The sequence below is a fragment of the Dromiciops gliroides genome, chromosome 1 (assembly GCF_019393635.1).
Source record: "Dromiciops gliroides isolate mDroGli1 chromosome 1, mDroGli1.pri, whole genome shotgun sequence".
In the NCBI taxonomy this organism is placed as follows: domain Eukaryota; kingdom Metazoa; phylum Chordata; class Mammalia; order Microbiotheria; family Microbiotheriidae; genus Dromiciops; species Dromiciops gliroides.
In genome coordinates, this window is record NC_057861.1 from 433,873,518 (window position 1) to 433,879,517 (window position 6,000).

Here is a 6,000-nt window from a genome sequence, read left to right on the forward strand (position 1 = left end):
CTTGGGGAAACTCCTAAGTGGGATTTAGGTACTTTATTGGATACTTTGACTCAATAAATGTTCGTTGTGTTATTCAGTCCCACCTAATATACTTGACAAATCTGATCAGACTTCCTTTTCAAGATTACATCTTTTCAGTCTGACCAGAATGAAGCGAAGATGCGGTCATAGAAACCCCAAATCACAATTAATTTCTTACAGTACCAATTGTGTCTTATAAACTACAACTCTTCCCTAACAGTGGGGAAGACATTTTGCCTAAGTGGAATAGCTTATGTTATTATTATTATTTTTTTTTTTTTGGTGTGAGGCAGTTGTTGTTAAGTGACTTGCCCAGGGTCACACAGCTAGTAAGTGTTAAGTGTCTGAGGCTGGATTTGAATTCAGGTCCTCCTGAATCCAGGGCCAGTGCTCTATCCACTGTGCCACCTAGCTGCCCCAGCTTATGTTATTTTGACAAAACCCTAGACACTTACTATATTTTAATAAGTGAACCAGAGGTCCCATTACCTTCATTCTTAAGAAGAGTCTTTACTGTCACCTGTCAGAAAATATGGATTCTAATATTTGAAGGTCTGCCAAAATGGATCTTGTAGTCATATAATAGTTCCCTAACACAGTGGTCTCTACTAGTATTTTCTTGAGGACCATTTATGAAATGGTAATGTATATCTGCCCTTGAATGCAAGAACAGACTATGCAAATTTACATTTGCTGTGAAGCCAGCCAGGACCCCACACTGTCTTAGAGACCCTTGATTCAAAAGACCACATTTCTCTAGAGCTGCAGGTAACTTTCTTAAGGCTGTTTACATGCCAACTTCTATATAATTTATATGTTTTTAAGCAGACTTTGCAATCTATTTACAGGCAGTTTTCAAGTTTAAATGGTTTTATTGCTACTTTGAAAAATGTCATTTCTTGTTTTTCTCCCCTTATTGCTTCTCACCTTCCCACTGTGATTGAACCATATACCCTGTACTGGTGGTGAACAGCACAAGTGTCAAACTCACTGCCCACAGCTGCCAAGTGCCTGCTGAACCAGATGAAGACAGAATTGGGAAATGTTTAACAAAATAAATAAAAATACAATGCAACCTAGATAATGCTAATTTATAGTTTTGTGAAATATTTAACAAAATAAAGGTACAATAAATACAATGTAGAAAATGTTCATTTGTGGTTTTCTAAGTCACCACATAGCCCATAGGAATCCAAGTTCAACCTCACTAGAACTGTACAGCATGGAAGGTGGGGGCCTGTAGCCACAATTTGAAGGAAGGGAGGACATTTGCAGGACACTGGAAACCTTTACTGGGCCACAGGTCCCCCAAATATATAGAAATGAAGATGTAAATATTGTTGCTGCTTTGGATTCCATGCATGACTCAAGAGAATTCAGCGGTATGACAACCTTTCTGGCTTGTGTCCTATGACTGGCTTTGCTCAGAGTGTATAAGTGCCTGACCATATAATACCACTGGCAGAATAGGTGCCTAGTAGGCTCTGCTCTCACCATTAAACTCACGAGGATGTTAGCTCCTTCACCTGGTTGCTCTGAGGCAAAGTGGGAGGAAGAAAGGTCTTCTCCTATGTTCTTCAGCTTTCGAGTTATAATGTTTCCCCTCTTCTGCTGCAAACTACGTTCCTTTAATTACTTGCTTTAATCTTTTTTTAAGGTGACCCTGTGCCCAGTGACTCTTTTTCTTGAACTCCTGATTGTTACCGCTTTCCCTTTTGGATTTTGCCTATTAAGTTCCTTTTTCTCTCCTGCTTTTATCAGGTTATATAATTTTTCTCTATCTTTTTCTTTCTCAGTTAGTCAAGTAGATTCCCCCTTCCTCTGCTGCCTTTCAGCTAGTCCTATTCAGTAATTAAAAAAAAAAAATGTTACTCCCCTTTCCAAAAAGGATTTATTTTACTGTCTTCATTATCCACCCTCTCTTTCTGTCTACTTTAGATCCTCATTCTCTGATTTGAGATCTCTCTAATTATCTGGTCTCTTTTCTCTGTATTTCTTACACAATCAAAGCTTCCAAGGTATCCATCCTAGGGTCTGCCCCCAGATGCATTTTGCCACTGCTTTGTAGAGCTTACCCTATTGATTCCCTTTTTCCATTGTGCCTCACTCCCAGAACAATGCCAATTATTGGGAGCGTCAGAGGGATATGACATTATGGTAGAGCTCTGCCCCTCCCCCAGTTCCTGATTATGCAGCCCACCACCGATCTCTACCTTCCTTTAGTTATCTTCCCCCCCCCATATTTGCCACATGCTTTTCCACTTGTCAGGTGTCACTTGCTCCTAGGGCAACTCTTCCCTCTTCCAATGTAGAACTAGCAGACTTTTCAAGCACTAAATCCCCCCAAGCCACATCCAATGTAAGGTCTCCATCTTGGTTCACAGACCATCTCTCTTCACCCATAGGAACATGCACTGGTGAAACGCCCCCCTACCACCAAAGTAAGGCCTCCTTCTTTTCCCTCCTCTTCTTAATCTTCCACCTCTCCTCCTCACCCCCCACCCCCATAGGCTCTTCTCTTTCTAAGACCACAGAAATCAACTTACCCTCATTGTTAGACCCTGTCTTGATTCTAACACATCACACACTATCCACCTTCTCCCTTCCCTCTCTTCATGTGCCCTCCCATGTTGTAATGTAGTTCCACAGGGGAAAAAAATTTACCTTTAGGCAAGCTGTTGGAGGCAGATAGGTGGCTCATTAGGGGGATCTGACTCAGACACTAGCTGTGTAACACTGGGCAGGTCACTTAACCCTGTTTGCCTCAGTTTCCTCATCTGTAAAATGAGCTAGAGAAGGAAATGGCAAACCACTCCGGTACCTGTAACGACTAAACAGTAAGAAGTCAGGCTATTGCCAGCCTCTGTCTATAAAGCACTGTTACCTATACCAGATTTCCACCTTCATTCAATTTCCTGGTGTATATTTAGAAAGAAGTCTCTTACTGATCTCTCTTCATCACTCTGTTGCTGTTGTTGTACTTGTCTGCTGCATTTATTCACTCCTGTATTTCTGTTACTTGGGTGTTCAAAAAGCAAATGATCTCTTCGGTTCTAGTTTTCTTGTTAAAAATGTTTCAAATGCCTCTTTATTATTGAATGTCTATTTTTTTTTCATGTGTGGTTAAGCTCAGATTTGCAGAATACATCACTGTGGGCTGCATTCTGAGCCCCATTGCTCTTTGAGACACATTTTTTCACTTCCTCTTATATTTTCTGGTGGGTACAGAATAGTTTTACATTATTCAAATGTTCTTTCCTCTGTATTTGAAGGTCTTTCTTACAAAACTGTTTCTGAATTGAATTGTTAAATTTAACCACTATGTATCTTGGAGTTTATAGCTTTGGGTTTTCTTCTGGAAGTTATCTGTGAATTCTTTCAATTTATATTCTATTTTCTATGTTCAGAAATTCTGGGACATTCTCTTCTAATATTTCCTTCATTATGGTATTAAGGTTTTTTGTCATACCACATTCTTCTTGGAGATTTATAATCCTTAGATTGTCTCTATGCATTCTGTCTTTAAGATTTATATGTTTTGCTTGCATATAGTGAGTGTTTTTTCTTCTTTTAATTTTGTTTTGTGCTTCTTTTCTTCTAGATTGTCCTTAACTTCTGTGTATTTGCATTCCTGATCTATTATTCTCTTTTCTGTTTCTTTGGTGAGACTTGCCATTACAGATTCCAGTTTTTCTATTCTGTTCATTGTTTTTGCTGTGCAGGACATAAATTCTGCTCTTGTTATTCTCATTTCTCTTTTGAACCACTCAGAAATAGTGTTTTGTGGTTCATGTTCCACAGGGTCCTCTGCCTCATTAAGTTGTTGGATCATTTACCTTTTTTGCAATATTTATTCATAGATGCCTGAACTTGTTTACTAGATCTGGAGGCCATATTTCCTTCTGTTGTTGCTAGTTTTCCTGTTGATTTATCTGCTTGTGTTCAAGATTTTTTAGTTTTCTCCTTCTTAAAATCTTTTGTTATTTTCAGCCTTCCCCACTCTCCTTACTTTTATCATTCACTTGCTGACTCACTCCCATCTGATTGTTGTTTCCTTGGGGTCTAGATCTTAAACATCTCAGCCTCCTCCCACAGTTCACCAGCCTGGGTCTCTGCCCCAACTGCCTTTTTGTGGTCAGAATTGGCCTAAGTTGGATGCTATGCTCTTTTCCCTTGGGCTTAGTGAAGTGCTACAAAGCATCCGCCCCTACTACTTTCCTCTCTTCCCACCTCCCCCCACCACACACACACAAACACGGAATGGTGTCATGTCCCATTCCCTCTCTTCCTTAGATTTTTGGCCCAGTCCAACTCTGCTAGTGTTACAGGATTACTGGCCTGGCTCTGCCTGGGCAAGTTCTACATGGTTGTCTACCCCAGCAGTATAGTGTTTTGCAGCACTGATGCTATAAGATTATAACCTCCCGCCAGCTTTTGTTCTTAAGGTACTGCAGCTGTCTGGCTCTCTGTTGCAGTTAGGATAAATTACTGCAGCCTGGGGCTGGGGTCTCCGTGGCACTGGAAAGGGGTGGGGTTGGGGGTAGGGGTGGGGACATCACGTGGGATTGTAAATCTGTGTTGTATCCTTGGATATTTGAGTACACCCTTGATGTCAGTAGCTTGGGAGGTGGGAGAGGGACACTAAGTAATCTCGGGATCAATGTCAATTGGTTTATTGGTTTCAGATTTTGGTTTTTTGGTGAGGCAATTGGGGTTAAGTGACTTTCCCAGGGTCACACAGCTAGTAAGTTTCAAGTGTCTAAGGCTGGATTTGAACTCAGGTCCTCTTGAATCCAGGGCCAGTGCTCTATTCACTGCACCACCTAGCTGCCCCTGGTTTCAGATTTTTTTTTAACCTTCTTTTGGATTCTGCATGTCCTAGACCATGGAAAAAACTGAAGTTGCTTTATCTTTGGTACATAATTTCTGTTTTGTCTCATAGGGTCTGACCATGGGGATCAGAGAAAATGTCTAGTCCTCCATCCTGGTGCTTGTGTGACCTTGAAGCCGTTTTTCAGCTTTCATTTGCAATTATGCTTCCATGAAGGAAGAGAAGGATATGCCTGACATAGACTTGGTGAATGGATATATTTTCCCTGAGCTATAGTGATGGTTGATAATAATAACAGACTTCATCAATATAGAACTTCAAGGTTTGCAAAGTGCTTTACAATTACCTCATTTGATTCTCACAACAATCCTGGGAGTTAGGTACTACTATTATCCCTATTTTACAGATGAATAAACTGAGGCAGACAGGAATTAAGTCACTTGCCCTGGGTCATATAGCTACTAAGTGTCTGGGTCAGGTTTGAATTCAGGTCTTCTTGATTCCATATCCAACACTATATTCACTTTACTATCATCTAGCTACCAAATAGTAACCTTTCTTTTCTTTTCCTTTTTCTTTCTTTCTTCTTTTTCTTCCTTCCTTCCTTCCTTCCTTCCTTTCTTTCCTCCTCCTCCTCATCTTTCTCCTCCTCCTCCTCCTTCTTCTTCTTCGAGCAACTCATGAGACTGTCTACCTATTAAGGCTCAGAGGAATTATATACACTATACTGGTGAAGAGAATGTCACACCAATGAAATCACAGTTCTTTTGAAGCATTCTTCTTGATATCAGTTAGCAAAGGAGAATTAGAAGGAGCAGTCGGGGTGGGGTGGGGGGCGCGCAGCTAGGTGGTGCAGTGGATAAAACACTGGCCTTGGATTCAGGAGGACCTGAATTTAAATCCAGCCTTAGACACTTGACACTTAACTAGCTGTGTGACCCGGAGCAAGTCACTTAACCCTCATTGCCCTGAAAAAAAAAAGAAGCAGTCAGGTAGATAGGAGAATCAAAAGATCATAGAGCTAGACCTTTGGGGACCTCAAAAGGAACCTCAAAGATCATCAGGCCAGGGGCAGCTAGGTGGTGCAGTGGATAAAACACCGGCCCTGGAGTCAGGAGTACCTGAGTTCAAATCCGGCCTCAGACACT